An 11,034-nucleotide genomic window follows, 5' to 3' on the forward strand; every position below is an offset into this window, starting at 1 on the left:
ATCGTACGAAACCGCTTTGGTCGCGTTGACCGATGATCTCTGGAGAGCCAGGGATGGAGGCCACGCCTCCATCCTGGTGCTCCTTGACCACTCGGCGGCTTTCGATACCATCGACCATGGTATCCTTCTGCGACGACTGCGGGAGGTGGGAGCGGAAGGCGCTGTTTTACAGTGGTTCTCCTCTTACCTCTCGGACAGGTCGCAGTCGGTGTTAGTTGGGGAGCAGAGATCGACCCCTAGGCCCCTAACGTGTGGGGTGCCCCAGGGTTCGGTCCTGTCCCCCCTTCTTTTCAACATCTACATGAAACCGCTGGGTGAGATCATTCGATGGCACGGGATAAAGTACCATCAATATGCGGACGATACTCAGTTGTATCTGTCCGCCCCGTGCCAACTCAATGAAGCGATGGATGTGATGAGCCAGGGGCTGGATGCTGTTAAAGACTGGATGGGGGTCAACAAGCTTGTGCTCAATCCAGAAAAGACCGAGTGGCTGTTGTGCTTCCCTCCCATGAATTGGCCAAGTATTCCATCTCTCAGGCTGGGGGGTCAAATTATACGCCCCTCAGACAGGGTTCGCAACTTGGGAGTCCTCCTGGACCCACAGCTGACCTTCGAACATCATTTGTCAGCTGTGACCAGGGGGGCATTTGCCCAGGTTCGCCTGGTACACCAGTTGCGTCCCTACCTGAACCGGGAGGCCCTCACAATAGTCACTCGTGCCCTTGTGACCTCTAGGCTGGAATATTGCAATGTGCTCTACATGGGGCTGCCCTTGAAGAGCATTCGGCGACTCCAGCTAGTCCAGAATGCTGCCGCGTGAGCGATTGTGGGTGCACCTCGGTTCACCCACGTAACACCTATCCTCCGCGAGCTGCACTGGCTACCTGTTGATCTCCGGGTGCGCTTCAAGGTGCTACTTATCACCTATAAAGCCCTTCATGGTAGTGGGCCTGGGTACTTGAGAGACCGCCTACTGCCAATTACCTCCACTAGACCGATTCGATCGCATCGATTAGGCCTCCTCCGAATCCCATCTTCTAGCCAGTGCAAACTGGCAACTACCCGGAGGAGAGCCTTCTCGGTGGCTGCTCCGTCCCTTTGGAACAAACTCCCCGTGGAGATTCGGACCCTCACCACCCTCCAGTCCTTCCGCGCCGCTTTAAAGATCTGGCTGTCCCGGCTGGCCTGGGGTTATTGTAGCCCCACTCGAATTGTGCGATTGTTGTGTTTTCTTTTTAACATGCTTTATTGTCTATTGTTTGTCTTCTCCCCCTCCCTCTTTTGAATTGTGAGCCGCCCTGAGTCCCCCCAGGGAAAAGGGCGGCATACAAATAAAGGCAAAAAAAAAAAAGTTGCTTACCTGATTGCAAAGCAGGGCAAACCACACACCATTGCTGAAACACTCATAAAACCAGCTGTGTTGAAGATGGCGAATATCATGCTGGGAAAAGCGGCTGAAGTTAAGTTATCCCAAATTCCTCTTTCAAATGACACCATTAGCGACAGAATAGAGGATCTTAATGAAGCCACTATTAATTTGACATCGAAAACAGAGGTGGTGCAACAAAAAGTTGAAAATGCTGAAAAAGAAATTATTATGATACAGTACAGACAAATGGAGCTGGCATTGAGAGTAATGGGGTTGCATGAAGATAAGCAGGAAAACCTGAAACAGATATTTTCAGAAGCCTTTGATAGTCTGTTGGGAAGACCGGGGGCTAAGTTTGACTGGCAAATTGATAAAGTTTATCGCGTTAATTCTTGGGTGGCAAAGCAGAAGCAGCTCCCTCGAGACATCGTTATATATTTTACCACAAGAGAGCTCAGAAACACGATACTACAAGAGTTTTATAAAACTAAGCTCCAAATTGGGGGTCAAGACCTGACTGTTTTGAAAGAGATACCACCTCAAATGTTAAGAGCCAGGAGAGATTATGCTTTCTTAGTTGAAGAGCTTAGAAATCGTCAGATACAGTACAGATGGGACACACCATTCGGCATTATACTCACATTTGATAGGCAAAGATACCGTCTCAACTCAGTATGGAAAGCTCGAGATTTTTACCACAATATTTTGAAGGCTGGACATCCTGCACCATCTGGACCCAGAGAAAGATCAAAAGAAGGACAAGATAAACAGCAAATCACACAATTACCAGATAAGATGGATCATCCCTCTCTCTCCTAGAAGCGCAAGGTGTTATGGAACAAAGACCAAGCCGTATGATTACCAGACGAATGGAGCAACAAGCCAAAACGCAACAACTCCAACAATTACCTGCCATTGGTCAAAAAGCTACAGCAACCAGTCCAGAAGCAGTGGGAGGAGCCAGGCCAAAGGTTAAACAGGCTATGCAGGAGGCTCTAAAAAGCTTCAAGTAACCAAAGATGACAATTAAGATTGTAACATGGCATGTCAATGGATTGAACTCTCCACAGAAGAGAAAGAAAATATTTCACTATCTTAAACAGTTCAAGAATGATATAATTTGTTTGCAAGAAACTCATATTAAATCAACCGATCAAAAATATTTGATTAATCCAAGATTTGGTCAACATTTTGTAGCTTCTGCTATGGAAAAGAAAAATGGTATAGTTATATACTTAAGAAAAGATATGAAAGCTGAATTAATTGAAGCAGATCCCTATGGAAGATACATTGCGTTAGATTTGATCCTAGAAGGGAAAAAGACATTGATTTTGGGAATTTATGCTCCTAATCAACAACAAGATGGATTCTATAGAAATCTTCATGCTAAATTAGTACAGTGGGATTATAGGTCTTGCATACTATTGGGTGACTGGAATGGTGTTATAGATACTAAGAGAGATAAGAAAGTTTCTCGCCCAAATACTCAGATGCGAGCAAAGTTACCTAAATCCTTTTTTGATAAGATGGATGACTGAAAGATATCTGGCGAGAAAGAAATGCAGAAGAATATGACTTTACCTTCTTTTCTGATAGGCATCAATCCTTTTCTAGGATTGATTTTATATTAATCACTAATGATTTGCTTTCCAGGGTGAAGAAGACAAAGATTGCGGCTAGAGTTCTTTCGGATCATAATCCAGTTTGGATGGAGTTGGGAGGGGTGGTACAGGCAAGAAGGTCTTGGAGATTGAATGAAAATCTATTTAGATATGAAAAGTATATCAATGATTGTAAAAAATTGCTAACAGAATACTTTGTTTTTAATATGAACAAGGGTACACCTATGGAATTCGTATGGGATGCAAGCAAAGCGTATATGAGAGGAGTGTTGATAAATATAAATAAACCACATAGACATAAACAAGGGATAAAACGAACAGAATTGGAAGAGGAAATTAGGAGGAAAGAGCTGGAGTTAACACTGAACCCAGGCGATACAAAGGTTAAGGAAGCAATTACTATATTAAAGGCTCAGTTTGATATGTTGATTTCTGATCAGGTAGCTACTAGTTTGTAATATGCAAAACACAATACTTTCTGCAACGCAAATAAACCTGGCAGATGGTTAGCTTATCAGATTAGGGGGAAAAAGGAACTCTCAAAACATATCTAAATTGATCTACCGATGAGATCTAACAGGATGAGATTCAAAAGGCATTCCGGGAATTTTTTACAGAGTGGTATAAGGGGGATAAAATTAATGGTCTAGATATAGAGAAATATTTAGATAAAGAGAAAATACCCTTAGTTAAAGAAGAGCACAGGCAAAAATTGAATCAACCAATAACCTCGGGGGAAATTTTACAGGTAATTAAGCAGTTAAAGTCAGGGAAGGCACCAGGCACAGATGGCTTGACAGCGGCTTACTATAAAAATCTACAGTTAGAAATGGTAGAACCTCTTAGAGAATTATTTAACAAGATTCAAACGGAAGGTAAGGTGCCTCCATCTTGGAAGACAGCCTTTATATCTCTGATATCCAAAGAAGATCAAGATACTACTCAACCAAAAAACTATAGACCTATCTCATTACTTAATGTAGATTATAAAATTTTTACTAAAATACTAGCAAACAGGTTAATGTTGGTTATTCAACAATTGATACACACTGACCAAACAGGTTTTATTCAAGGGAGACAAATGAAAAGTAATGTTAGATTAATTATTAATGCATTAGAATACTTGGGAAAGAACAATCAAATTCCTGCTGCGTTCATATTTTTGGATGCTGAGAAAGCCTTTGATCGAGTTAATTGGCAATTTTTGTTGAAGATATTGCAAAAAATGCAAATAGGAGAAAATTTCTTACAATCAATCAAAGCAATATATCAACAGCAAACGGCTCAAATCATAGTCTTTTCAAATTGGAAAAGGTACAAAACAGGGCTGTCCCTTGTCTCCACTATTGTTTATTATAACTTTGGAAGTATTGTTGAATAAAATACGGGGCTTGGATGGTCTAAAAGGAATTAAGATTAGGCAGCAAGAATACAGAGTGCGTGCTTTTGCGGATGATTTGGTTATAATATTGGAACAACCGCAGGAATCCAGTATGATCCTAATGAATACGATTAATCAATATGGTTAAGTGTCTGGTTTTAAAATAAATTTAGGGAAAACAAAAATATTAGCCATAAATATGAATACTAAACCAAAGGAAGAACTAGGAGGAATGTTAGGATGTGAGATAGTCAAAAAGGTCAAATATCTCGGAGTTAATATTTCAATCTCAAATGGGAAATTATATAAGTATAATTATGAACCACTCTGGCATAGTATACAGATAGAGATGAAAAAATGGGATAAGTTGCACTTATCTTTGTTGGGGAGAATAGCGGCAGTGAAAATGATTATCTTACCAAAATTTTTATTTCTTTTCCAAATGTTACCTATACTTAAAAAAGATGCAAATCTTTTAGAATGGCAGAAGGGTATCAATAAATTTGTATGGGCAGGAAAGAAGCCGAGAGTAAAGCTGAAAATAATGCAAGATGTACATGAGAGGGGAGGTTTGAAACTACCCAATCTAAAACTATATTATGATGCAGTGGTATTATCTGTAATTAGCGATTGGATCCATTTAACCAATGATAGGATACTGAATATTGAGGGATATGATTTGGTATATGGTTGGCATGCTTACCTGTTATTTAACAAAAAAATGGACAAAAATTTTAAAAGTCATATTTTAAGAAATGCTTTACTGCGGGTCTGGAAAAAATATCAACATAAATTAAATGACAAGATACCCATGTGGGCAATTCCTAGACATGCAATTGAAAATATGAATATAGTACAAAAACAGGATAGAATTACTTACAGACAGCTTCTCATTTTGGAAAGGGGGGTACTACAACTAAAATCCTTAGAGGTATTAAAAGAGGAGAAGGCACTTCAAACATGGTTCCAGTATGGGCAATTACAGGCTAGGTAGAAAATAGATCAAAAAATTGGTTTTATCCAAGTTGAGGATAATCTATTTAAACAAATAAGAGACCAAAGTTTAATGCATATAAAGAGGATATATAATGTATTAATACAGATGGATTCGGAAACAGAATTAGTTAAAGATTGCATGATAATATTTTGTTCTTCAAAATATTGAAGAACCAATAATGTTGGATACATGGGAAAGAATTTGGGTAAGGAATGTGAAATTCACACAAGCCCAAAACCTGAGAGAAAATTTCTACAAGATGTTCTATAGATGGCATTTAGATCCAAAAAAATTGGCCTCGATGTACTCGAATTTACAACCCAAATGTTGGAGATGTGGTTCTCTTGATGGTGGACTTGCCAAAAGGTTAAGGCATTTTGGATAAAAATATGGTGGATTATACAAAATATTCTTTAAAAAAGGATAAAATTTACTCCTCAGTTATTTTTATTAGGTATAATTACTGATTGTACAGTGGTAGAGGTTAATCTGATCTTGCATTTAATAACGGCAGCGAGACTGTTGGTTGCGCAATACTGGAAGAAGGAAGATTTGCCTACAATCCAAGAATGGACATTGAAAGTCACAAATTTAGCCGAGATGGTGAAAATATCTGCATATCTTAAAGACCATTCAAATGAGAGATACAAACGAGATTGGAAAAAATGGATCGATTATATACAAAATAAATATGGAACTAAGAAATTCCAGATAGCCTATGCTTAAGATTAGGAATGATTTGAACTGTTTAAAGTTAATTTAGTAAGGAGGAGCTAAGTTCAATGTAAAGAGGTTATTAATTTCTTACTTTTATTTTTTATCAATATATCTTAGACTGTGGTTGTTAAATACCCATACCGTGTACGGGTTCTGGGAAGTCGGGGGGGGGTGTAGGTTTTGGGGGTTCGGGGGGGAGGGAATTATTCCAGGTTTGATTTTAAAGTAGTATGAATGCACATGTATATTGTCTTCTTTTATAACATGATATTGTCAATGTAATGACATACATGTGATTATATGTCATGGAAATGAAAATAAAATATTCTAACCCCCCCCCCCAAAAAAAAAGGTTATGTGACCATTTTCAAAGAAGTACTGAGTATGTATACTTTATTTTCATAAGAAATTAATTTACTTCTTTTTCAATCATAGGAGTGAGGGCTATGATAATCTCCCATTCCCAAAACAAGGTTTATAATGGCAAAGAAAAGAGCAAATGCCTCTTTTATATAATACTGTTTCCGGGAGAAATCAATCAAACAACTAAGTAACAAATTTTAACAAGTAAAAGTTTACTTGCCAAATAAGATATGTTCCAAGTGGATTGCCAATATCAACTGTTTCCAGCAGCAAGTTTTGTTTTCCAATGCAGGATGGCCAGTTCTGTCCCTTCCATTGTTTGGGAAAAGATTGCTTACTACCTACATTCAAATGTATTCTAAAATTTGAAACTTGGAAAGCACAAGGCACAGAATGGTACAGAAATAAGCTGCAACTAGTTACAGAATCACAACTGTGAGTGCATCCTTTAGTTAGAACAGAAGCACATAAAACCACCTTGTATATTTTCAGACCAAAAAATGAAGATGGATCAGATTTTTTGCATCCTCAGTTCCATGTAATTTTCCTTCAGAAATCAGTACTGTTTTCTACCCTATTGTTACAAGTACATCCCCATTTAAATGAAACTGAAAAAGTTTCAGGACAGCAGAAATAATGTACAAGAAAATGGATTTTATTTATTAAAGGAAACCAGTTTACTATGTGAGTCTCAAGTGAGAGCCATTTAAAAAAAAAGAGAGTACAGCTGATACCTACAGATATTGAAATGGAGAGCAACAAATTCCACTAATTTAGAATCATAATTAAAATAATCCATGGAGTACTATGAATTATATGCACCATCTCATATCTGGACTTCTGAATTTGGAACTTATTTGTATGGTGTATAGCTGCTACCATATAGAGATATTTTTAGCAGGCAATAGAATATTCCCAAAGAAAGATATATTAAAAATCCCCCAATACATATAAAACAGTTAAGAAAATTGACACAAATATTTATCACCTACTTTGATCTTGCAGTCCAAGCATCTTGCAGTCCAGAGTCTTCTTCAACACCATAGTTCGAAACCCTTTGAATAACATGGGGGATGACAACCCAAGTCCAAGTGGGGGGAAAGGGAACCAGGAAGAGAAGCAAATCCAAAGAGGAGAAAACTAAAAGGAATGGGAAGACGGGGAAAAAATCCTTTCCTTTGTATTTCTCGGTCTTTACCAGAAGATTCACCAGCAATATTAAAACATGAGCTACGTTGACCAGTTAGAACAAGACAAACACTTTCATCTTCCCGCTGTTCCGCACCAATGTCATTTTCCCTTCGAACCAATAGGAGGCAGCAGAGTAGTACAGAAGCGGAGCCCAAGGGCTCACGGGTAACGTTGTTTTTCAAGGGCAACTTTAATTACAACCGCCTTGAAGTGAACTCTATTTCCCACAAGTCGCTTCTGAATTTTTATGGGGTTGTTTTTTTTTTTTGGCTTAGTGCTCCTGCAAGCAAGCTCGGGAAATATATCACTCAGCTGATTCATAGCGTATGGCCTACTTCTCTACTCCCCCTCCCCCTCCCCTCCGTCTCACCTGCTCGCCACTTCACAGGTGAAGAGGAGCAGAAAGGCAACTGCATCCTAAGTTCTGGGCGACAACCGGGAGGGCTGTTCCGGACTTTACCTGAGATCCATGCTCGCATTAGCGAGCCTGGGAGTAAAAGTCTTGCGGTCCCCGAGAATATAAGAACGTATACATAAGGTGGCCAGATTATAACATGGGGTGACTGACGATAGTTTGAGCGGGCGCGGCCGGCGCAAACTACCATCAGTTGCCCCGCGCTCATCAAAACAAGCCCAGGGAGAGTAGGTGTTGGTCAGGAAGGCTTCTGGCGGCTCCCGGGTGGCGGGTGTCCAGGCGGGAAGAGCCGGCGGGGGTGGCGGTGGCATCTTCGCTGCGGAGCAGAGGCGCAGCAGCGTCAGCAGTAGGGCAGCCTCCATCGGGCAGCGAGGCGAGCTGCGTACGCGAGGCTTCTCGGCCAGCCCGCCCCGCGACTCCTGTTACTGCTCGGCAGCACGTACCTGCCATGCAGCCTCCAGCCCCGCAGGCTGTCCTCACGGCGCACATCCTGCAATTCCTTGGCGGTGTCGGTGGCAGCGGCGGCCGCGAGACCTCCTCCTCCTCAGCCACCGCCATCTTGGCTCCCCCTCCCTCCGAGCCCCCTCCCCCATCTTCCCTCAGGCCCCACCCTGCTCTTCCCTCGCCCTCGTACAGCGGGTCCTGGCTGCACTGCCGATGCCCTTTCGTCCACTCAAACCGGGACTTTTTAAAAACGTCACGGGACGCGGGAAAAATTGTGAGAAACCGTGACTATCCCGCCAAAAGCGGGACGTCTGGTCACCTTACTAATAGGCGGCATCATACAGTGATAAATTCCTCACTGCAAGGAGTCGCTGCTTTGTCCTGTCCTTAAAAAATGATTACAACTTGCATCCAACCTTCCATCTTCCCTTTTTGAGGAAGGTTTGGAAAAGATGGTTGCTTAGCAATCTGGGGTCCTGGATGAAACAGATTTCCTGGACTCCTTTCACTCAGGATTCAGATCCATCTATGGCACAGAGATATTTTTGATAGGACAATTTCTAATCCTAGGTGGGATAGGAATAGTACAACCATTCTTGCTTCTGATCTCTCGGCCGTCTTCCATACCATCAACCATAACATCATTTTGAGCTGGCTATATGAACTGAGGCTGGGCTCCTTTCTCCAAGGACAGTCCCAGTCAGTGTTGATAGGGAATGAGAGATCCAGCAGGGTTTGGTATTCTGTGTTGTTTAACTTTTATGAAGTGGTTGGATGAGACAATCTGTTACCATGGGTTAAGATATCATGAATATGATGTGGATAGTGCCACATCACTACATCTGGTGATCCAGGTGATGCTGTCTCTGTCCTGTCTTAATGCCTAGACTCCATAGTGCTTGGGTAAGGAACAATAGACGTCCACTGAATCTTAGTAAGGCTGAGTGGCTTTGGCTGCATGGAGCCTCAGTCTGAGATTTTATCGTCCTTAGTTCTAGAAGGGATTGCACTACGCCATTCAGACCCAGATTGCAACTTAGGGATTCTCCTGGACTAATGTCTCCTTCTCAAAGAACAGGTGGTGGATTTGACTGTGGAAGCTATTCCACAATCCCAGTTTGTGTATCAACTGCGACCTTTTCTGGATCACGACTCCCTCAAGAGGCAGCATATGCTATATTGCTTTATCCCATGAGTGGGGGAGGGGGCAGAGCTGCAGCTGGTGCAGCTGAAGCATGTTTGCGGTATTTTATCAATTTGGATACACATTACACGGGCATGTTGAACCACTTGGCTAAAGGCAAAGTGTTCACAAAACTGGACTTCTGAGAGATGCATTACCGCATACATATCAGGAAGGGAGATGAATGGAAGACTGCCTTTAACTGCCCCCTTGGTAGTTTCCAGTTCAAAGTCATGCCATTTGGGCTATAAGTGTCCCCTGCAGTCTTTATTCAGTTCATTAATGAAGTGCTGCATGAGCACCTGTACAAGGGGGAGTTTGTTTACCATGATGACATACTCATCTTTTCTGAAACCCTAGAAGAGCACATAAAGCTGGTGCGGAAAGTCCTGGAAAAACTTCCAGCCGCCAAACTCTACACTAAACTATCAAAGTGTGAATTCCACAAGAGCTCCCTGGATTACCTTGGCTATCGTATTTCCAGCGAAGGGATAGAAATGGACAAGGGAAAGTGAAAGCAGTGCTAGACTGGCAACCCCCAGATACCTGCCAACAGCTATAATGTTTCCTAGGATTTGCTAACTTCTATCAGGCAATTCATCCCACCTTTTGCAGAAGTTGCTCTGCCCTTGACTGAACTGTTAAAAACAGGGCCATCCCCGACAAAGCCAAAGCCAAAGCAACCTACTGGGTGGACAACAGACTGTCAAAAAGCATTTAAAAAATTAAAACAGCTCTTTGCCAAGGAGCCCATTCTATAATACCCAGACCCAGAATAGCAATTCATAATCCAGTCAGATGCCAGTGATGTGGCTGCAGTGACAGTGCTGTTACAGAAGAACAAAGAGGTACAACACTGGTCATGTGCTTATGTCTCCAAAAAACTCCCCACCACAGAAAGAATGTAGGCTATTTGGGAGAAAGAAGCCTATGTGGTCTGGTAGGCACTACTCACCTGGAGACATTTCCTAGAGGGGGGGGGGAACGTGCCATTTGAGGTCTGGATTGGCCATAAAAACCTGGAAGCCCTAAAGAAAACCCCAGAAACTGTCTCCAAAGCAAGTTCACTGGGCACAATACTTCAGAAGGTTTAAATTCGAGCTGAAGCACATCCCTGCCAGAAATAACTTGCTGGCAGATGCCTTATCGAGGAAACCGCAGAATGACGGAGGGAAGAAATTATTCACCCCATCGTTTCCCCCAACTGAAAGGTGGCCCAAGTTACCATCAGAGGCCAGACCAGGCAGCAGCCTACTCTCAGCCAGGACAGACTGACAGGAGCAATGAAATCGGCACTGCCAACCAACCCCTGGCTCAATAATAACATAGATATCCTGACGATGAGGGAT

This window comes from Thamnophis sirtalis, unplaced genomic scaffold, assembly GCF_051295495.1.
Source record: "Thamnophis sirtalis isolate CommonGarterSnake01/CBP01778 unplaced genomic scaffold, rThaSir2_p1.2 scaffold_4, whole genome shotgun sequence".
NCBI lineage: Eukaryota > Metazoa > Chordata > Lepidosauria > Squamata > Natricidae > Thamnophis > Thamnophis sirtalis.